This window comes from Triturus cristatus, chromosome 3_2, assembly GCF_964204655.1.
Source record: "Triturus cristatus chromosome 3_2, aTriCri1.1, whole genome shotgun sequence".
NCBI classification, from domain to species: Eukaryota; Metazoa; Chordata; class Amphibia; order Caudata; family Salamandridae; genus Triturus; species Triturus cristatus.
Genome location: NC_140584.1, coordinates 402,572,915 through 402,596,544, shown reverse-complemented (window position 1 = coordinate 402,596,544; position 23,630 = coordinate 402,572,915). Strand labels below are relative to the sequence as shown.

General features: G+C 48.5%; 1 long non-coding RNA gene across 1 annotated transcript in view; it reads left to right on the top strand.

Annotated features, from left to right (window-relative positions):
* Window positions 1-23,630, top strand: part of LOC146857426 (uncharacterized) — a 58,077-nt gene that overhangs the window by 32,387 nt on the left and 2,060 nt on the right. The window contains exon 2 of the long non-coding RNA XR_014979578.1: window positions 23,369-23,483. This is a non-coding gene — a long non-coding RNA (uncharacterized LOC146857426). The remainder of the gene's footprint in view (window positions 1-23,368; window positions 23,484-23,630) is intronic.

Genomic DNA, 23,630 nt, shown 5'->3' with positions numbered 1-23,630 from the left:
TAGTAGAAGCCTTGGTTTGTGAGTGTGGAGACCGCCCAGAAGAGTGTGGGTTAAGTGACAGAGACAGTCAGACACTGTCTTGCCAATCTCAGGAGAGTGGTGTGGGGTACTTGTGTGAGGCACTGGATGGTGAGGCAAAGGGTAGCTTGGTTAACACATGTGTGGGGCTGTGTGATTCGATTGTTGGAGAGCATATTTTGAGTCCCACCCCCGTCTTCTGTCCAGCCTCAGGGTACAGACCTTGGGCTGGCGGGCCAGTATCAGGATTCCATACCTGACTTGGCAAGAGGGAGAGTGGACAAAAGGTGCAAGGCAAATTTCCTGCTGACTGACTACACCTCAATCTGTTTGTCTCTGTGTTCGATACACCCCTGCCTATACGTACAAGGGTGCCCCGGGACATTCATACTTGATTTAGAGATAGTATTTGATTCTTATATGAGTTGATACTGCAAGACCGCTAATTACAGTACGCAGCTAGATGATTTTAAGGTTTGGTTCTTACTGGAACCTGCATACTTAAACCCTAAGACTCAGTTCTGGATGTGAAATATATCTTTTGGTATCAGGCACCCTATGATACCTTTTAGTGGTGCTTACATCGCCCTGATGGAGCCCTGTTTAGGGAGAAACGTGTTGGCTGCATTTGCACTTGTTTGAATCCATTAAAAAAAGAGCTCACATTACTGAAGACTCAAGAGAAATTTCTTTTGAATGTTCAAATTGCTTTTTCATGTTGCCTCTCTTTGCCTTGTATTGCGTATAATCTAATTGTAAGGTCTATAAGCTAGAGACCCTCATTTCTAACACTCAGGTTAAGGTGATCTTGGAAACTCGAGCCCAAAATGAGCCAAGCTTTCATGGGAAGTAGTGTGGCTTAGTGGCTACAGCTGACAACCATGTAATATGGTCAACCAAGTTTGAATCTGTAGTGAGCTACCAGTACATATGGCACAGGGACACTTTGTCGTAACATACACATTGAGGACGGGTGTAGCTGGGGGCTTAAATAATGGAACGTCCTGCCGCTTGGGTTTGAGCCCACACCATAACCTGTGCGTGTTTCCTTCATGAGCTGCTTCACCTATAGTAATGCTCATGTTGAATAGTCACATTCACACAGTGTGATAATGCTAACCTCATGTTCGCCCCCTCACCCCAGCGTGGGAATGCAGAACATTTAAACAAAGAGATGACCTGACTCACCAGTGGTACTTGAGAGTGGTGAGCCCTGTAGTCACCTGGTGCATAGGCCGCTTGTTAGAAAAACCCTACTCCCACACCGGAAAGGGTGGTGGTAACGGGGTCTCTCCAGACATACACAGTGGTAGCTTGGCTCGAGTGGTCAGGGGTCAGGCACCGTGTTAAGCATACGCAATACCCATACAATAACCATGCGTGCATCCGTTCCAAAAACGACACTACACCTTAAAAATTATGAAAATATCTCTGTGTTTATCTTCTTTTCTCTTAGTTGCTGATTGAATAAATAATAATACAATCACAGTACACAAGCTTCTCCTTAAAAAGTGCAGGTCAAATAAATAGTAATACTTTACAGGTGCAATAAATAGGATCAGGTCAAATAAATACTGTGAGGGAATAAATACTGTACAGAAATAAGTTAGCTCAGGACAATAAATACATTACAGGAATAACTTAGATAAATACAATAAATACAGTACCCTCAATAAATAATATCAGCCAACCATGACATTTGTAAAATCAGATCACATTTAAAATACTATGGGCTGATTTGGCCCAGTCACAGCTTGTGGTTAGGGGGATGGCCTGAGGGTGTCTCACCTAGCTTGGGTAAGGCTGAGGCTAAAACTGAGGTAGATCAAGGGTAATCTAGGAATCTGGCTCTCCCAAACTACACCACCCCTCACACAGGTCACTGTTTCAGTCTCAGTCCACCCCTGGCACTTCCAGGCTGGTTCTAACACCTCTTTATCCCTTAGGATGGTCTCTTAGAGCTCCACAGGGCCTTAGGCGCCCTCTATTCCACTTACTGCCCTTTTTATGAAGCTCCGACGCCGCTGGAGTCGTGTCGACGCCGTGAGGCGGTTCCGGTTCGATGTCGGCGGCCTCGGCACAATGTCAGTTCTTGACGACGCCGATAGGCGGCTCCGGTTCGATGTCGGCGGCCTCGGCTCGATGTCGATCTCCGATTCGATGACGTCGGGCTGTCTTGGCTCGATGTCGACTTCGGGCAGCTCCGGTTCGATGTCGGCGGCCTCGGCACAATGTCAGTTCTTGACGACGGCGATAGGCGGCTCCGGTTCGATGTCGGCGGCCTCGGCTCGATGTCGATCTCCGATTCGATGACGTCGGGCTGTCTTGGCTCGATGTCGACTTCGGGCAGCTCCGGTTCGATGTCGGTGGCCTCGGCTCGATGTCGGCCTCCGGTTCGATGACGCCGGGCTGTCTTGGCTCGATGTCGACTTCCGCCGGCTCCGGAGTGCGACCTCCACTCCCGACCTCCGGCACGATTCTCTTCAGGTTCCGGCGACTCCGGAGTGCGATCTCCACTCCCGACCTCCGGCCCGATTCTCTTCAGGTTCCGGCGACTCCGGAGTGCGATCTCCACTCCCGACCTCCGGCACGCTTCACCTCGGTCTCCGGCGACTCCGGAGGGCGGACTTCACTCCCCCGTCGACGCCGCTCACTTGACCTCGGGTGACTTCCTCCTCGACCTCTGGTACTCTCCACGACCTCCGTCGGCGCCCTCTCTCGACCTCTGGCGGCTCCGGGTACGACGTCTGCTTTCCAGTCAGCGCCGCTTCTCCACCTCGGGCTCCAGGTCTCAGGCTTCTCGACGTCGGATTCCAGGGAAACCAATAAACAGGTCAGATTCTTGCTTTTCTTTACTTCTAAGGCCTGTTCCTGCTGTCCACGTCCTTAAGATGGTTTTTCTTGCTTTGTCCCACACAGGGCTCCAGGCTGGGCTCAGTCAGTAGGGACTAGTATCAAGGGTGGGTTTATGGACCCCACTCCAGGCACAAGTTTCCACCCCTGCTGCCTCACTCCTTCCTCCTTCAGGTTTCTGCTCCTCTCTCTTCACCAGTCAGGTGCCAACTGCCAGCTCCAACTGTCAACTCTGGCTTAGCTTCCCAACATTCCAAACCGCCTCCAACTGTCACAGGGTTCTGGAATGTTCTGGAAGGTGCTGGTAGGTTCCAGTGGGTTCTGATGATGTCACAGGTGGCCACCATTTTGTGCTCCAGGCCCTCAGACAGAAGTTCCAGGGGTAGATAAAATGGCTCCCTGAATCTGCATCAATACGAAAAAGTCTGGTGGTTCCCAAAAAGGAAAAAATACCAACAGGGTTTGAGGCAAAAGTGGGACAAAATAAATAATGATGAGGAGGGACTACCCAAAGGGCTGACAGGTCTAACACGCGTCCCCCCCAGCTGAAAGTGGGGAGAGCTACCCAACCCCTTGGGAGTTCTCATCACTAAGGCGGAAATACCTTGAGAGACCGTCTGCATTGGCGTGGTCCACTCCAGGCCGATGTTCCACCTGAAAGTCCATTCCCTGTAGGGAAATAGACCACCTCAACAACTTGGGATTCTCCCCCTTCATCTGCATCAGCCAACGAAGGGGTCTGTGGTCGGTCTGAACCAGGAAGTGCGAGCCAAACAGGTATGGCCGCAGCTTCTTCAGAGCCCATACCACTGCAAAGGCTTCACGCTCTATTGCACTCCACTTCTGTTCCCTGGGAAGTAGTCTCCGGGATAGGAAGACCACGGGTTGATCCAGACCCTCTTCATTGAGTTGCGATAACACTGCCCCAATGCCATGTTCTGATGCATCTGTCTGGACAATGAACTCCTTGGAAAAGTCTGGGGCCCTTAAGACCGGGGCCTCGCACATGGCTTGCTTCAGCTTCACGAAGGCCTGCTGACAAGCCTCCGTCCAGACTACCCGTCGAGGTTGTTTCTTGGACGTGAGCTCCGTGAGGGGGGCTACGATGGTACCGTACCCCTTCACGAAGCGGCGGTAGTATCCCGTGAGGCCCAGAAAAGCTCGGATCTCAGTCTGTGTCTTGGGGGGTTCCCAGGCCATGATGGCCTCGATCTTCGCCTGGAGGGGTTGCACCGCTCCCCTACCCACCAAGTGTCCAAGGTACACTACCGACCCCTGCCCGATCTGGCACTTGCTGGCCTTGATCGTCAATCCAGCTTGTCTCAGGGCCTGGAGAACAGCTTGCAGGTGACGCAAGTGATCCTCCCAGCTGTTACTGAAGACGGCTATGTCATCCAGATAAGCAGCAGAGAAACTCTCCATTCCGGTGAGGATCTGGTTTACCAGGCGCTGAAACGTGGCAGGTGCGTTCTTGAGCCCAAAGGGCATCACACAGAACTGGTAGTGGCCATTGGGCGTGGAGAAGGCTGACCTTTCCCTTGCTCCATCAGTCAAAGAGATCTGCCAGTACCCAGAAGTAAGGTCAAAGGTACTTAGATATTGGGCAGCTCCCAGCCGGTCAATCAATTCATCCGCCCTAGGGATCGGATGAGCATCAGTTTTGGTTACTGAATTCAGTCCCCGGTAGTCCACACAGAACCTCAATTCCGGTTGGGCACCCGGTGGTGCAGCTTTTGGTACGAACACCACCGGACTGGACCAGGGGCTGCTAGAAGGTTCGATCACTCCTAGCTCCAGCATCTTAGTGACTTCACTGTTAATGCTGGCCTTCACCTTGTCTGACATCCGGTAGATCTTGGACTTCACAGGTGGGCTGTCTCCTGTGTCCACGTCATGGACACACAGGTGAGTCCTACCCGGAACAAGGGAGAACAACGAAGAGTACTGCCCCAGGACCTGGCGGCAGTCCTCCTGCTGTTCAGGAGTTAGAGATGGGGAGAGAATCACTCCCTCCACCGACCCATCCTTTTCTTGAGACGCAAACAAATCGGGGAGAGGCTCGCTTTCCGCGTCCTCTGCTCCGTCAGTCACCATCATCAAGATGACTTCGGGCCTCTCGTGGTGGGGTTTGAGGCGGTTGGCGTGCAGCACCCGTAGGGGCTGACGAGGGGTCTTAAGATCCACCAAGTAGGTAGCCTTACCCTTCTTCTCCAACACCTCAAAGGGTCCTGACCAGCGATCCTGGAGGGCGCTAAGCTCTCCTGGTTCGATCACCCACACCTTCTGGCCAGGCTCCAACTCCACCGGGTGAGCGTTGTGGTCATACCACGCCTTCATTACTGCTTGGCTGGCTTCCAAGTTGTCAGAAGCTTGCTTCCACAACTTAGCCATTTGGCTCCAGAAGGCCATTATGTAGCTCACCACGTCCTGGGGAAGCTTTCTGGGAGTTCTTTCCCATCCGTCTCTCACCAGGTTGAGAGGTCCACGTACAGGGTGCCCATACAAAAGCTCGAAGGGGCTGAAGCCCACTCCCTTCTGTGGCACTTCCCTGTAAGAAAAGAGTAGACAGGGTAGGAGGACGTCCCATTTCCTCCGCAGGCTTTCAGGCAGACTTCTGATCATGCCTTTCAAGGTTTTGTTAAACCTCTCCACCAGACCATTGGTCTGGGGGTGGTAAGGAGTTGTGAACCGGTAGGTCACTCCACACTCCTTCCACATGGCCCGCATGTACGCTGACATGAAGTTGGTCCCCCTGTCGGACACAACTTCCTTGGGAAAACCCACTCGGGTAAAGATTACCATCAGGGCCCTCGCCACAACAGGTGCTGTTATGGTCCTCAGAGGTATTGCCTCTGGGTACCGTGTGGCATGATCCACCAGAACCAGGATAAACCTGTGACCAGCTGTAGTGGGTGGATCTAACGGACCCACAATGTCGATGCCCACCCTTTCAAAGGGGGTGCTAACGACAGGAAGTGGTTCCAGGGGAGCTTTCAGCTTCACCCCTGTTTTCCCACTGGCTTGGCAAGACACACATGTCCGGCAGTAGGTGTCGGACGACACTTTCATCTGAGGCCAATAAAAGTGTGGGACAAGACGGGCGAAGGTCTTGTCTTGCCCCAGGTGTCCTGCCAAGGGGATCTCGTGAGCCAACTCCAGAAGGAAGGCTCGATAACGTTGAGGGACTACCAAGGCTCGTGACAATCCATGTAGGGGTGCCTTGGGTTCACTGTAGAGGAGGCCATCCTCCCAATAAACACTGTAGTTCCCTTCAACGTTCCCTGTTGCCTGGGCTTCGGCCTGTCGCCTCAGCCCCTCAATGGTAGGGCACTCCCTCTGGCCCTGGCAGAATTCCTCCCTGGACGGGCCTCCCTCCACGTGCCACTCGGCCGGGATGGGTAGGTCCTCCAGTTTGGTAACATCCCCCACCGCAGACTCCTGGTCCACCACCTCCGGTGGCCTATCCGTCCTACGGGGTGTGGACACCGAGGCAGGCTCCTCCTGTCCTCGGTTCTTCCCTTGACTGGCAGCTGGCTGGGCCTTTGTTCCAGGCTCCAGCCGAAACGAACTCCCTCTCCGGGTAGTCGCGGACCTTGTGCTCACACAGGCCCAGTCAGGTGTACCCAGCATCTCAGTATGAGTCCGGTATTCCACCTCCTTCCAAGCATTGTGCTCCATGTCATTCCCCAGTAGACAATCGACTGGCACGGCAGGGCTTACGGCAACTCGAAGTGAACCTGCAACCCCCCCCATTCAAAGGGAACCTCGGCCACCGGATAGTGGCCTGTTCTGCCGTCAGCCATCGCGGCTGGGTGGAGTACATCGGGAATTACCTGCTCTGGAGACACCAGTTGGCTACGTACCATAGTCATACTGGCTCCTGTGTCTCTCAGAGCCTCCCCTCTTTGGCCGTTGATGGTGACCCACTGCCCATACTTTACGGTATTTGCGGGCACCTGGATCTTAGGAACCATCTCCCGTTCTCCCAGGGACACTAAAGTGACACCCGCCCACTCCCTTCCCTTAATTAAAGGCATCTCCTCCCCGAGCACTACACTAGCTACTCCGGGGGTCTTTCCTCCAATGGGAGGGGGTGGTCGTTTCGGGCACTTCGCATCTCCCTTATAGTGTCCAACGCCACCGCACTCGTAGCAATGGACAACCCTTGGCTGCTGACTCTGGCCAGGATTAGGGTTTCTGGGTGGGTTAGCCCTAGGGGTGAATCCTGTTCCCTTCCCTTGGAAGTTATTTTGGGGGCCTTTGGAGAACTCCTTTTTCTTTTCCCCTCCCTCTTTCTTCTGGGGGGCGCCCTGTCCGGCCTTTTGAGTATCCCCTCCAGTCCCCCTTGTGGACACCCGGGTACTAGCCCAAATGTCCGCCTCCTCAGCAAGCTTCCGGGGATTGGTCAGCTTGCTATCCACCAGGTGTTGACGCAGTTCAGGGAAACATTTTTCGAGCAGGTGTTCCTTCAGTACTAAATCAAACAACCCCTCGTAGTTCCTCACTTCACTGCCCTGAATCCAACCCTCTAGTGCCTTCTTAGCATAGTCCAGGAAGTCCACCCAATTCTGTGTGCCCAGTTTGTGACTACCCCTGAACTTCTGTCTGTACTTTTCGGGTGTTAGTCCAAACTTTCTTATGAGCGCTAGTTTCATGGTGGGGTAGTGGGTCTGCTCATCCTCCTCGAGGGCCAATAATGCATCCCTACCAGCTGGAGGCATGTACTTGTACAATCCCGCTCCCCAATACTTCTCTGGAACCCCATGGACCCTTAACGAGACCTCATAGGCCGCTAGCCACTTGGCAATATCGTCGCCCACTCCATAGCTAGCTACTATGTCCTTTGGCAGGTAGGGTTTGGGTTCCCTAGTGAACTCTCTTTCTTGGTCTTTGCTGCCACCATTAGGAACAGTGTGTGCCCCGACTCTTAGGATCTGAAGATCTATCTCTTTCAGCCTTAGCTCATGAGCCATCCTCTGTTCCTCCTTCTCTTTCTCTAGCCTTGCTAAGTCCCATGTGAGCTGTCTTTTCTCCCTCCGGTCTGTTAACTCCACTTCAGACAAGCCACCGCTAGAGGCACTGCTGCCCTTCCTGGAAATGGTTCTGGGCCCCGCTACTAGGTTCCCCACCTCAGGTTGGTACAAACCAGCCCCCTCGCTGTCAGGCTCTCCATCCCTGTCTTCCTCCTCAGCCTTGCTTTCTCGTCGTGCCTCCCCCCAAGCCCTTAAGCTGGTTTGGAGTGCACCCTTCTTTGCTCCTGGGGGACAATACACCCCCTCCCGCTGACAAAACTCCCTGAGTTGGGCCACAGTGTACGTTTCTAGGTCTTCTAGCACAAACTCCATTTTGCCCACTCAGAACAGAAGGCAGGTTTTTGCAGAAGCAATGCAGGGGGATACTTCTAATAATACCTCCTCCCACCACCAGAGTAAATTTGGAAAAAACAAAAACTCACAATTAGGAAGGCCGCTTTGAGAAAACTCCAGGTGTAGGCCTATGGACTACCCACAGTTATTGTCGAGTATGCGTAGGCACAGCTCAATCCCGCCGCTGAACACCAATTATGTTAGAAAAACCCCACTCCCACACCGGAAAGGGTGGTGGTAACGGGGTCTCTCCAGACATACACAGTGGTAGCTTGGCTCGAGTGGTCAGGGGTCAGGCACCGTGTTAAGCATACGCAATACCCATAAAATAACCATGCGTGCATCCGTTCCAAAAACGACACTACACCTTAAAAATTATGAAAATATCTCTGTGTTTATCTTCTTTTCTCTTAGTTGCTGAGTGAATAAATAATAATACAATCACAGTACACAAGCTTCTCCTTAAAAAGTGCAGGTCAAATAAATAGTAATACTTTACAGGTGCAATAAATAGGATCAGGTCAAATAAATACTGTGAGGGAATAAATACTGTACAGAAATAAGTTAGCTCAGGACAATAAATACATTACAGGAATAACTTAGATAAATACAATAAATACAGTACCCTCAATAAATAATATCAGCCAACCATGACATTTGCAAAATCAGATCACATTTAAAATACTATGGGCTGATTTGGCCCAGTCACAGCTTGTGGTTAGGGGGATGGCCTGAGGGTGTCTCACCTAGCTTGGGTAAGGCTGAGGCTAAAACTGAGGTAGATCAAGGGTAATCTAGGAATCTGGCTCTCCCAAACTACACCACCCCTCACACAGGTCACTGTATCAGTCTCAGTCCACCCCTGGCACTTCCAGGCTGGTTCTAACACCTCTTTATCCCTTAGGATGGTCTCTTAGAGCTCCACAGGGCCTTAGGCGCCCTCTATTCCACTTACTGCCCTTTTTATGAAGCTCCGACGCCGCTGGAGTCGTGTTGACGCCGTGAGGCGGTTCCGGTTCGATGTCGGCGGCCTCGGCACAATGTCAGTTCTTGACGACGCCGATAGGCGGCTCCGGGTCGATGTTGGCGGCCTCGGCTCGATGTCGATCTCCGATTCGATGACGTCGGGCTGTCTTGGCTCGATGTCGACTTCCGCCGGCTCCGGAGTGCGACCTCCACTCCCGACCTCCGGCACGATTCTCTTCAGGTTCCGGCGACTCCGGAGTGCGATCTCCACTCCCGACCTCCGGCACGATTCTCTTCAGGTTCCGGCGACTCCGGAGTGCGATCTCCACTCCCGACCTCCGGCACGATTCTCTTCAGGTTCCGGCGACTCCGGAGTGCGATCTCCACTCCCGACCTCCGGCACGCTTCACCTCGGTCTCCGGCGACTCCGGAGGGCGGACTTCACTCCCCTGTCGACACCGCTCACTTGACCTCGGGTGACTTCCTCCTCGACCTCTGGTACTCTCCACGACCTCCGTCGGCGCCCTCTCTCGACCTCTGGCGGCTCCGGGTACGACGTCTGCTTTCCAGTCAGCGCCGCTTCTCCACCTCGGGCTCCAGGTCTCAGGCTTCTCGACGTCGGATTCCAGGGAAACCAATAAACAGGTCAGATTCTTGCTTTTCTTTACTTCTAAGGCCTGTTCCTGCTGTCCAGGTCCTTAAGATGTTTTTTCTTGCTTTGTCCCACACAGGGCTCCAGGCTGGGCTCAGTCAGTAGGGACTAGTATCAAGGGTGGGTTTATGGACCCCACTCCAGGCACAAGTTTCCACCCCTGCTGCCTCACTCCTTCCTCCTTCAGGTTTCTGCTCCTCTCTCTTCACGAGTCAGGTGCCAACTGCAAGCTCCAACTGTCAACTCTGGCTTAGCTTCCCAACATTCCAAACCGCCTCCAACTGTCACAGGGTTCTGGAATGTTCTGGAAGGTGCTGGTAGGTTCCAGTGGGTTCTGATGATGTCACAGGTGGCCACCATTTTGTGCTCTAGGCCCTCAGACAGAAGTTCCAGGGGTAGATAAAATGGCTCCCTGAATCTGCATCAATACGAAAAAGTCTGGTGGTTCCCAAAAAGGAAAAAATACCAACAGGGTTTGAGGCAAAAGTGGGACAAAATAAATAATGATGAGGAGGGACTACCCAAAGGGCTGACAGGTCTAACACCGCTGTAGCAACGAGTGGCAGAATAAAACATGGAGGACTTGTGTACTTTCAAACCCTCTGCATAACCTATGCGCAGACGGGGTCCTCTCCATTTTATTAACTTGCCCGGGACCGCCAGTGTGGGGTCAGGACCTGTGTGTGTTGGCTCTACGTCACAGGGTGTGACTCTGTGCCACAATAAATTCCTTCAAAACTTTCAAATAAAACAACATCGGAATAAGTTTAACCAACAGTTACAATTCTGTCGAGGCCAAGCTCTAACGCCTCTAGAATCATTCACAAACCTTGTGCCCGATTCACAGAACTAACTTAAGACAAAATCCTAAACTTACTACCATTTTGGTATTCACAGAAGGCACTTACTCATTTTGGTATTCACAGAAGGCACTTACTCATTTCGGTATTCACAGAAGTTAGGAGTCCTAACTTTAAGACTCCTAAATGCCTTCTGTGAATACCGAAAGTCTTAAAATTAGGATTTTTCTCAGTTTAGTAGTAGTATAGTTAGGACTCCTAACTTTAGGACTCCTTAATGCCTTCGGTGAATACCGAAAGTCTTAAAATCAGGATTTTTCTCAATTTAGTAGTAGTAAAGTTAGGACTCCTAACTTTAGAACTCCTAAATGCCTTCTGTGAATACCAAAAGCCTTAAAATTAGGATTTTTCTCAGTTTAGTAGTAGTATAGTTAGGACTCCTAACTTTAGGACTCCTAAATGCCTTCTGTGAATACCAAAAGTCTTAAAATTAGGATTTTTCTCAATTTAGTAGTAGTAAAGTTAGGACTCCTAACTTTAGGACTCCTAAATGCCTTCTGTGAATACCAAAAGCCTTAAAATTAGGATTTTTCTCAGTGTAGTAGTAGTAAAGTTAGGAGTCCTAACTTTAGGACTCCTAAACTGAGAAAAATCCTAATTTTAAGACTTTCGGTATCACAGAAGGCATTTAGGAGTCCTAAAGTTAGGACTCCTAACTTCTGTGAATACCGAAATGAGTAAGTGTCTTCTGTGAATACCAAAATGAGTAAGTGCCTTCTGTGAATACAAAAATGGTAGTTAGTTTAGGATTTTGTCTTAAGTTAGTTCTGTGAATCGGGCCCATAGTCTTCTAGCTTCGTTGGTTTTGTGATGTGGGGTCTCAATCAGTATGGGTGCCCTCATCTTGCCATGAGTGTGATTCTAGGTTCTGGTGCTTGAGGCGGACTGGCTGCTTCTGGACAGGATAGATCTACTGTTGATGATGAGAGTTGGGGTGTTAGGGTGCCGTAATAATTTCCAGCCTCCTGTTCCTTTTCCAACTCCCCTGGTGGTATGTGCAGATGCTGCATTTCTGACATGACTGTTATCTGCTGGCACCACTTGGTAAATGCCAACACATTTCTTGTAACACAATCAAACATATTCTTAGCTGTTACCATCACACCTTTCATATAAATGACCTAGAGGGGGCTTGGTTTGAATGGGAGTTAAAACTCCCCAAAGGATGTCTGTTTCTCAGGCTCTTTGGACAATACTGGCATCTTGGTTGTTTTTGGTTCTTCTCTGTTGTGTTGCATCCATGTCCAGAGGTTCGGGAGTCCATCCCCCAGCATGCAGAATATTGTCCCGCACAGCTCTTCCACACAAGACATCAGAATGTGCTCTTTGTGTAGTGGTGTGTGGAGTGTGTCTATACACACCAAGGGTCTTGTCTTATGAATGACGTCATTCATTTTGACCTGTTATACACATCGAATGTGATTGCTTTGTTGAGTGTGCACATTCGTCTGTCAACTTCGCCACTGGGATAACAAGGGATTGCAGGTGTTGTTTGAAGTTTTGACTCTGGAATGGGGGATCATTGTCACTTTTGAGAGTGTTCATGATTTCAAAAAGTGCAAAGATCGTGTTGAGGCATCTCCTTGTGTGGCCAGAAGTGGTGCTTTGTAACACCTGTATGACAGGGAACTTGGAGATGGCATAGGGCACCACTAGCATGTGGAGTCCATCAGGCAAAGCTCTGAAATCCACGCAGATCTCACACCAGGGGCCAGTGTTGGAGCTCTCAGTGGTGATAAGAGGGGGTTGGTCCTGAAATTTGCAAACTTGGCACCAATGACATCGGGGGATCATTTCGTCAACTTCCACATCCAAAATGAGTAAACAGACCTTATGCTTCAGGCGTGCTTTTATTTTGGTAGAGCCTTGGTGTCCCGTGTGCGTGAGGGCTAGTATGGTTGGTCACAGTGAGGGGGGAATGACAATTTTATCATGTCTTAAAAGGACGCGTCTCTTGAGAATAGCACTTGTTACAACACATGCGTTTTCTATGCATGCCATTACAACGCAAGTTGTAACAACAACTCATTGATACATAGCATTCCATTACAATGCAATTCATTACAACGACTTGCTGTGGGGGGCGCTGGAGTTTGGAATAGAATAATTTACTATTCCAACTCCAGTGTGTGTGCAATAGTAGGGAAGGTGTTGGATTGAAAATCCAACAAATCCAACACCTTCTGCCCCCTACAGCAAGTCGTTGTAACTACTTGTGTTGTAAAGGCATGCGATGAAACAATGCGTTGTTGTAACGACTTGCGTTGTAATGGCATGCGATGTATTGCATGCGTTGTAAACAATGTTTCCAATCTCTTGGTGGCATTGAGTACTTGGCGGATGCTCCATAGAGCGGTGATGCCATTTTGGGACTTATAATTGTACCTCCCGATGTCTCAGAGGAATTCCTTCAATTTTCCGGATTTGGCTGCTGTCAGGACATTTTGGAGGCATGGATCTGAGGTTGTGGCATCAGCAATGGCGTGGAGGGCTATTGTCCTAGGACAGTTGACCTCTGCGATTCAGTATGCGTATTCATCTGCATCAGACAATGGATTGGGGGAGCTGGTGGCTGGCTGCCATGGGTGTCTGTGGGATTGTTCCATCCTCGCCTGTAGCTTACCGTTAGTTGGCATGGTTTCTGCAACTGCAGGCCCCATTTCTCAAAATGGTGTAACTGTGCTTTCAAAAAGCAGAATGATTGGTTTGTGGTCAGTTATGACTCTGAAAGTCCAACTATAGAGGTTTATATGAAAGTTGTGGCAGCCCCATTTGATGGCACTTGCTTCCTCTTTTATGTGCCATTAATTCTAATGAGGTACCCCAGTATCATGCAGAACCTAAGAGATTTATGCTATACAACAGCTGGTTCTGTAGGGGAAAAACAATTACTTCTAATCCAATCAAGTAAGACATACCAATGAATGACGTGACACATAAATGACTTACAACAAATTAATATAATAAACACCACAGACACAAAATGTAATCTCTCTGTATATTGACATTCATATAATGCAGAAATGCAAAGTGCTACACATCAGAGACACAGGACCGTTATACAACAAAAATAATAATAAACATAGAACAGTGCCATATGAAAATGTGGTCACAAAAAATGTAATACAACATGAGAAACAATTGACAATATACAAATACAAGAAACATTTAATATGGTGTCCGTATAGAACTATTCAAACATATCCTCATTTCTTGGCTGTAGATATGTTAGTTATTGGTACAGAACACCTAATCTTATCGTTGATGTTTCGACCAACTCAAATAAGTGTGTTCAGAAACAACATCATACCGAGTCTTCCTCATGACTAGAAATCATGAATATAGCCTGGGCAATATACAAGCATCACAATGCGTGATGTTCACATCAAAGTATGGACTGGGAAGTACCCCTCCATGTTGAGAAGAGGCGGACAAAGGAACAAGAGTATCCAAGTTCTGAAAGGGTCCTAAAAAGGAACCTTACAAGAAGAAATGGCACAAGGTCAGATTTCTTCAATTGTCACAAGTCACAAATATGCATGGCACCATGAGTGTTGGCCCTAGAGGAGGCTCATTGGATCAGCTGAGAGCCTCGGAGATCCTGAAAAGGATTCTCCAATCAAGCTTTCCAAGGGCAGGGCGAGTAAATCCGCCCCCTGCCTCAACCTTCCACGTCAAGAATGAAGAGCTCTTGATTAGAGAATCCTTTTCATGGTCTCAGAGGCTTTCAGCTGATCCAGCGAACCCCGTCTAGGGCCAAGGTGATATTACATCTAATAGTACTGAAAATCACCGTGGCAGATGAACAAGAGGGGGCTAATGCCTACTCACAAGATCTCACCAGTGGTGCAGCTAATGAACCTTTAGCAGCCGCACCAAGACAAAGAGTATCACCAGCATATAAACTAACAGAGCCCTGGTGCAATTTAGCGAGTTAACTGATTCTTTCACAGCGGCTCCTTATTGATAAACATGGCTCAGCCGGTTAAATAACTACTTCTGAGCAACCCAGGATACACATTCCCTTGGTAAAAGGTCTCTGTAACTCACTACATTTTGGAGAGGAGGACATGTTCAAACTCTTTGAGACTCTACTTAACACCGGTGGCGAAGATGACTATGTTGCAGCTGTCATTGTACTCAGTGCACATTTCAACCCACAAATTAAGCCGAACTATGAAAGATTCACACTACACTGAGCAAAACAGTGGGACTGTGAAACTACGATAGCTTCTACACTCAACTGTGTGAGTTGGCTGAGCACATGCTTGCACAACTGCCCAAAGAAAGAAGTCCACACTCAAATAACTCAGGGGTGCTGGTCAGCCGCCCTTCGCCAACTTATCCTATGCGAGCCCATCATGACACTAGAGGACATGTCTCGAAGACAGGCTTCAAAGCTGACCCAGAACTGCCACTCAGAATCAAACAGGACACCATTGATATGACTCAGGAGGCACGTTTTCATGACCACTTATCAGACCCCAAATACCCTAGAACTCCTGTGCAAACAGTATATGAGACTTACACCAGCTACCACAGGGCCCAGTTCAGGGAAAATCTTACTCTACATGTAGTAAACTGAATCGCTTTGGGCATATTTGGACAGGAGGAGGGCCAAGAATTAAGGCTATCCAGATCAACAGTGACACCGTCACCAGTACAGACCATCACTACCAACACAAGATGGCCGGGAGACCTGCCATTTGATGGGGTGATGACAAGCAAGATGGAAGAAGAGGAAGGCCTCTTCCTGAAGTCTCCTTCAAAGAACCATGCAAAGTCAATGAGACCACAACCTGTCTGTGATATAATCTTAGGCCAAATCCTCCTAGACAGAAACTACATGATGTCCTCTGTTACATTAGACTGATTCCCAAATTACATGAGAAAAAATCTGGAAAGTACCTGACCCAGCTCTCCCTCATACATTGGTGCCTCGCCCTTGGTTCTGCTCTTCATTTGTCAATCAGTTGTTGTGGTTTTCTTTTTTTCTTTTCCTTGGTTTCTCCCATGCTTCCTTGTGGCCTTGTCTTGTTTCCCCCCCCCGTTGTTGACTGCTTGTTTCCCTGTTCTTCCCTCGTCTTTTTCCTATTGCATTTAATTTCCCTCCATTTCTTGATTGCTTATTCCCCTTTTCTTCACTCATTTTTCTGCTCTTGTCTTTATTTTTCCCTGTTTCTATATTGCTTATTCCCCTGTTCTTTCCTCATTTTCTGCTTTTGTCTTCATTTTTCCTCTGTTACATAATTGCTTTTCACCTTGTATATCCCTTGTTTTTGCTTTTTTCCTTATTTTAGCTCACTACTGCTTTCCTTGGCTGCCACTCCCGGCTGCCAGACATATTTTCCGCCTCCTGCCTAGCCCCACCCACTTCCTCTTAGCATCCCTTTCTCCTCCCAGTACCGGGAGGTCGCAGTGTGGCCATGCAGTGGGCTCAATGCTGGCGCACCAAAGGCAAAATTGTCTGTGCCCATCTCCAATTGGACCACGCCAGCGCCAGGACCCTGGCCCACCCGCAGATGCAATGCTGCCGTCATCCATGCCCTGAACACTGGAAGGTACAGCGAATGCTGCTGCCATGCTTCACCGCATTCTATAGTAGGACCATTCTCCTGCACCAGATGCACCTTCTCCTGCAACGGCTAGACCAGCGTCACACCACACAGCACCACGTCGACCACTCACCACCCCACACCAGAAGCAACACACCAACTCCACTGCCTACTCCTGTACTCTGTGTGCAAGCATTCCACTGAACTATGGGACCTCATTGGCACCCTACGCACCGGACATTATCTTCCTCACTGAGACCTGGCTTAATCCTGCATCTGCCCCAGACATTTCCACAGTAATCTCAGATGGATACAAAATCACTCACAAAGACCGCCCCAACAAGAGACAACCCCTGACAATATCACCACCTCCATTAAACATCTCACCTTCAAGCTCCACACTGACAACCAAACAGCCATCAGAAGCACCCTTGCATACCGACTCCTGGGTCTGTGCTCCAGCTTCCTCAACACCATTGCATACTTCAGTGCACTCCTTCCCTTAGACTACAAGGATTACATCTTCCTCGGGTTACCTAAATTTCAACATCGACGACCCGAGCGACAACAATGCCACACATCTCCTCAACAGTATGAGCAGCCTCGGAATTACCCAGATAGTCCGCAACCCCACACACACCGCAGGACACACGCTGAACCTCATCTTCAACTCCAGCAACCTTGTCAATTACAACCGCATCGCAGAACTCACATGGACCGATCACTGCATTGTCCACTTCAGCTCCACCAACCCCAAGATGAACATCTCCCCCCACCACCGTTGGAACAAAATTTTCAGCGACCAGCTGAATAGATGCCCTCAACTTCTCCTAGCCCATTGCCACCGCCACCTCGAACAGGGAATCAAGAACTTCAATGCCTAGAGTAACAACAATCCTCCACATTTGTCAGCTGGTATACCCAAGAACTCAGAACAGCGAAACAAGACAGCATACAGCTGAAGATGAAATGGCGCAACAGCAAGGGCACCTGTGACAGGGCAACCATCACAACTTCCCTCGACCTCTACCACCATCTGCCTAGGGTAACAAAGACGACAGCCCTAGTCTCATGCATTGAAACCAGCACCAACAACACCAAGGAACTTTTCATGAATTCTCTAACCCGGCTTCCAGCAAAAACATAATACCCTAACATGAGCTGTGCAACAACCTCATCAACTTCTTCCATGACAAGACCGCAACCATATACAGAAACTTCCAACTCCAACTTACACCTACTGACTTTGTCGACAGATTCGCCACTGGCGCACCAACACGAACCACAGACTGACCACCTGGAACCTCCTCTATACCCAGGACACCACCTCCATCATGGAACCCATCTACTTGGTAGCTCCCACAGACCCATGCCCACACCACACCCACAATCTCAGAAATCAAAGATTCAGCCATGAACATACCATCCTGCTCAACACCTCAATCACCACCGCAGCATTTCCAGATGCCTGGAAACACCAAGTCAGACCACTACTCAAAAACCCCTCCGCTGACCACAGCAAACTCAAAAACTACAGGCCAATCTCCCTGCTCTCATTCCCAGCCAAGGTACTGGAAAAGGTCATCAACAAGCAACTCATGACACACCTGGAACAGAACCAGCTGCTCATCGCCTCCCAATCCAGCCTCCGCAGCAATCACAGCACCGAGACTGCTGTGATCGCAGCCACCAAAGACATCTGATCCCTCCTCAACCGAGGAGAAACAGCAGCTCTGATCCTCCTTGACCTCTCGGCAGCTTAGATACCGTATCCCACCACACACTGATCAACAGACTCTACCACATTGGCATCCAAGCGAATGTGTACAGATGGATCACCTCCTTCCTCACTGGAAAAACAGAGGGCAGATTTACTAGCCCCTTGCGCCACCGATGCGTCACATTTCGTGACGCATCGGTGTTTTTTTTTTAATGCAAAATTTAGAAGATGACACATCTATGGAGATGTGTCCCAAAAACGGAGAAGTGACGAAATGGAGCTGCGTGAGATTTGTCTGCATCCCATAAGTATTAAGATATGCAAGGTAGGCGTTCCCACTCAAAAAACAATGCATTTCCGACGCAGGCAAATTTACAGCAATTCCCTGCATCGACGCATCTAAAAAATGCATCACGCAAATTGGAAAATGCGCCAGCAAGCCTACGTCTCATAAACCCTCGCACAGGAAATTATGCCAGTGCCACATAAATTGAAAAAAAGGGCAGCACAGCAGTTTTGAAGCAGAGCAAGTAACATGGACCTCCTAATCCTGCAGCTGGGAGTTGCACCAAGAAGACGACAACCACCCCCATAACAAATCCCACAACCTCACCCTCCACCATTACCACAAAGGCAGCGCAGGAGAAGGGAGCGCATATACCGTCAAAGGACCACCCTCATTGGACTCCGGGACGAACAAGTCATTAAAATGTATCGCCTTAGGAAAGCGTCTATCGTGACCCTGCTTCGGCAGATCACACCACAGCTACAGACTCCAAATGAAAGGGTCAGCAACATCCCACCACAGACAAAGCTACTGGCGGTTTTACACATGTTGGCCTCTGGATCTTTTCAAACAACAGCAGCACGAGTGGCAGGGGTCTCACTGGCATCTTTCCCTGACTTCCTCCCTTCTGTCTTGGATGCCATCATTCAGCTCACACCACAACACATCTATTTCCCAAATACACCCCAACAGCAGATGGACATTAAACAAGGCTTCTGTGCCATTGCTGGCTTCCCACATATGCTTGGTGCAATGGATTGCACGCATGTTCAGCTTGTACCACCTGCAGAAACTTCACACCTATACCGCAACCGAAAGCACACACACTCCATCAATGTCCAGGCCATTGTGGACCATCAGGGACTATACATCAATGTACTTGCCAAATATCCTGGGTGTGTGCATGATTCATATATATTCAGAAACAGCATCATCAATGACCGGTTCCAAGATGGACAATATGGCAATGAGCTCATTGTAGGTAAGCATAAATTAATTTACATACAAATATACTCTACAAGAATAGATGGCCCTCTGCCACATTACATGCCCTTGTGTCAGAATGATGCAAGAAGTCAATTTGAAAATGCAGAACCACATATACACTATAACCATATAACATACAGTCCAAAGCTGCATTCATACATGGCAGCATAACCTAAAGTTCCAAGGGACACCAGATAAGAATGCATGCAAATATCCTACATAACATTTTGTAGATCAATAAGTCACACTGTCAACATATGCACACATGGCATCTAACACAATTTAACTATTGAAAGGTGCAATGCATTGTAAGTAATGCATGAAAATAGCAAAACAATCCAAATATAATGTGCATGTGCATTTATGTATATATAAGTGTACATATCAATTACACACAGGATGCATGTATTGGTGCACCATGTAACAAAGGTACCCGTTCAGGGCCATGTCAAGCCAAATGAGTGATAATGCAGGCACAAAGACATCAAACCATAATGTCAACGAAATGTGTAGGACCACTATGCCATGCAACTGACTCTCTTTTGCACAGAATAAACTTTTGTCGAAATGTGCCCAGATGTGCAATGCACAATGCTTGAAAGTGTGCAACCAACCAAAACATTACGGGAAAGATTTACAAGGAAGTGCTGCAGCACAGAAACGCAAGCCCTTAGGATGCACCACGCTGCAGCACTTCCAAAGCACAGGAATGTGACATATTTACAATGATATGTCGCATTCCTGTGCTCTCCCCTGCGCTTGCGCAAAAACAGCTGCCATGAGCCGGCGCAGGCACACTTGCACCCTGGTGCAAGGATGCCTGCGTCATGGGTAGATTGTTTTTGTGCAGGAAGGGGCACCAAAACAATCACTACAGGCATTTTCCTCTTCCAATGTGTGCTGTAGAATGCAGCACACATGGAAAGAGAAAGAACAAGGAGAAATTAAAACATTTCTCCTCATTGCGCGGTGGGTGTCATAGCATTCAGACGCATTTCCAGATTTACGATTCCCCGTAAATCTGGAAATGTGTCTTGTTCCATGGGTGTTGCGTGAGAACACCCACAGCAACACCAATGTAAGCACCTTTAACGGAAAGTGCTGCGTGTGAAGTAGCCGTATTAACAAGGACAGGAAAAGCCACCTAGGTGCAAGGCTGCCTGCGTCGTGGGTAGATTGTGTTTGTGCAGGAAGGGGCACCTTACTGCACCAAAAATAAACAATTGAGGTGATTTCCTCTTCCAATGTGTGCTATCAAATGCAGCACTCATTGAGCGATGAAAAAGGAAAAGGAAAAATGAATACATTTCCCCTCATTTCACCCAGCTACGCCACTCCTAGGGTGGCTTTGCATTCCGACGCATTTCTAGATTTACGCTTTATTGTAAGTCTATCAGTGGATGCGGGTGTTGCATGGAAACACCCACAGCAACACCCTTGGAACATCCCTTCCATGCAAACTTCTGCGTGTAAAGGTAGCATATTTGCAAGGGCATGGAAAGTCACGCAGGCTGGATTTCCATGTCATTGTATATATTGAGCATGACACGGCATGGCCAGTATGTCAACAAAAGTGTAGTACTGGTGGCACAGGGGTCTAGGAAATTGGCCACGCTGTATTCAAGTGCTCAGAAAGTTACACAGCGTGGTGCAGACAAAGGGCTTGTGGTGCCTCACTGCAGCACACTCTTGGAAAGATGGACATATCCAGTGTAAAACTCATGATATACATAGGTCTGGATGTGTATAAGCATGAGGCCTCAATCAACCAAACAAACAATCATTGAAATTAGAGGTGCGCTACTCACATGTGAGGGTCTGAATGCGTGTGGGGAGCATCTGCGTGTAGTTGAAGATTCAGGTCTTTACAGTTGCAATGAAGATTTGCAGGGTGGGGTTTGCGCAGGCTGATGATTGTTAACTCATTGAATGTGGGTCAGAGTTATGCGCACTTCCACTTGACGTGGAGAAAGTCACATTTGATGCTGGTGTTTATCGTAATCTTTTAATGCTGGAGTGATGGCTGCAGCAGTTTTGTGGAAGAGGGGTGGGACAGGGGTCCATTTGTGATCATGAGTGGATTCCTCTCATGGTAGATGCGTTGTCTTGGGTGCTGATTGTTGTCCGGGGTGAGATGTGTGGTTTCATAGACCTGTGTCTGGTCTTTGAACTTATCTTAGAGGCACATTACATTAGTGTGGAAGTATGAGCAGAGCTTGTTATAGTGGTCCTGGGAGGGGGAGATGTCTGTATTATCCATGTGAGTTTTGCAAAAATAACTGATGATGCTGAATTGTTACTTTGCATTTCTGGAGTTTGTGAGGATTGAGTGTGGGATTAAGTTCCTTTTTTTAAGTCTGATGTGTGGGTGGAATTCTGAAATGGTGTTCTTGCATTTGGATCCTTCTTCAGTGGATTTACTGTTACTCTGCTTCTCCACAAGTCGTCTTCATGTATGTCACGATTGATGTGGGTTGGCCTGGAACCATGTTGGCTTCCTGTGCTGCTGTGTGTTGGTGTTACATACTGGTGCAAGTCCATCTACACATTTTGAGAACCATCGGTGGGGTCCATTTTGAGCAAAGTTTGTGTTGTGCAAGGTGTTGGTAGCATTTTGGTTTGTGGCTGATTATAGTTGTTCTATGTTCATCTTGTGTCAGTTTCTTTGTGGAGTGCATTTTGGATTTTCATATGCAGATGCTTTGTTGATGTGGAGGTGTCCGCCGTGCTGGTCAGTCCATGGGGGTTACGTGGTCTGGCTGTAGTGGATGTGGTGATATTCTGCCCTGGCTTGTGGTTGTGGGTGGTGACAAGTTGTTACTGTCAGACGTTTGCAAGGTTGTCCATGCGGCTGGCAAATTTGTTGTTACTGAGTTTGTCAGGCTGTGAGTTGAGGTATGTTACAAGTATGTAGTACATGTATGCGACGGCATGTTGTGCACAAATGTTTACAATTTAGGTGGTGTACACAGTTCAAGGCCTGGATGGTCTGTAGCCAAGGGTCCCTCGCAGGGTTGTCCTTGGGCTGGCTGGATCTGGAAGTGTAGGTGTTTGGTGTTGAGCGGGCTGTTGCTTGAGCTAGCGTTTGTGATTCGGAGGTAGCTCTTAAGTGCAATGATAAGGCCTCATGCAGGGCAGTTGTTGCAGGCCCTTCCTCATAATTTTATATTGTTCATTGATGCAGTTGGCAATGTTGTTGGCAAAGGTGACATTTTCCGTGGTTGCTGTGAGTAACGCTACATCTGGTGCAAGGTTGTCGATGACGATCCAGATCTCCATAGCTAGTCTGTGCAGGGAGGACACTTTGAGGACGATACATTTCAGGGATCACGAGTTGGTGCAGTTTGGTGTGTACGTAGTGTGAGTGTGTGCAGTTGGTGGTGAAGGTGTGGGGTTAGTGTAGTCAGGATTACTGTCCATGGTTGTTGCTCTGTGTGTACAGGTAGCATGTCTAAAAGTTTCCTCTGGCGCTGGTTGTGTTAGGGTTTTTGATGGCTGCAGAGGGGTTTGGCTGTTGAGCAAATAGTTGCATGGCTGCTGTGTGGACATGCATCAAACACTATCAAATTGGTTAGGAGTTACGGATGCGCAGCTGCAACTCTGGAATCGTCATGGTGGAGGCACTGTGGGTGCATCAGCATCAGGAACGGAGGGGGAAGCGGGCAGCCAAAAGAACAACAAGACATGTGCAATAAACAATGCAAAAGTCACAAGCAAGGTCCAATCAGTGTGCAATCAGGCAACAAGATAAAGTTTAACATGCTGCAAGCATGTAGAAAGTCGAAGTAGTATTGTGAGTCCTAACATCAAAAATCTGTGTACACATGTGCATGCACAGCCAAATGTTTGGGACCAGACATCCTGACAGCATTGCACAATTGTGTCCGTGTAAGGGCATGTCTGATGAATCTGTCAAAGCACATGCAAACTCACAGGGATGCTACACGAGTATTTTTTTAACACTCAGTGAACTGTGATGTGGAATTGATCCAGCATTTACAATGCCCAGGAATAGGTGACACAACATTGCTGTACTTAATGTGAAATGAGTTACTTGGTCTGGTAATTATATGCATGTGTCACGCTAACTTATTTTTTTCCATAGAATGTACACATGTCTGGAATTCCAACAGGATTGTACATCTGTTCATGTTTCTTACGTGGACCACTGCCATATACACAGGGGGAGGTTGACACATTTGAAGACCCCAACGCTACCAGTGAGTATCATTCATCATTGATTGTGATGTTGGTGATGTGCTAGGATGGAAACTTGACTCTGTATGTGCCAACTATAGTATGATCACTACATCCAGCTGCAGTCCCAACTTGTTGAACTCTATCAGAGTTCAAAGACCATGATGAAA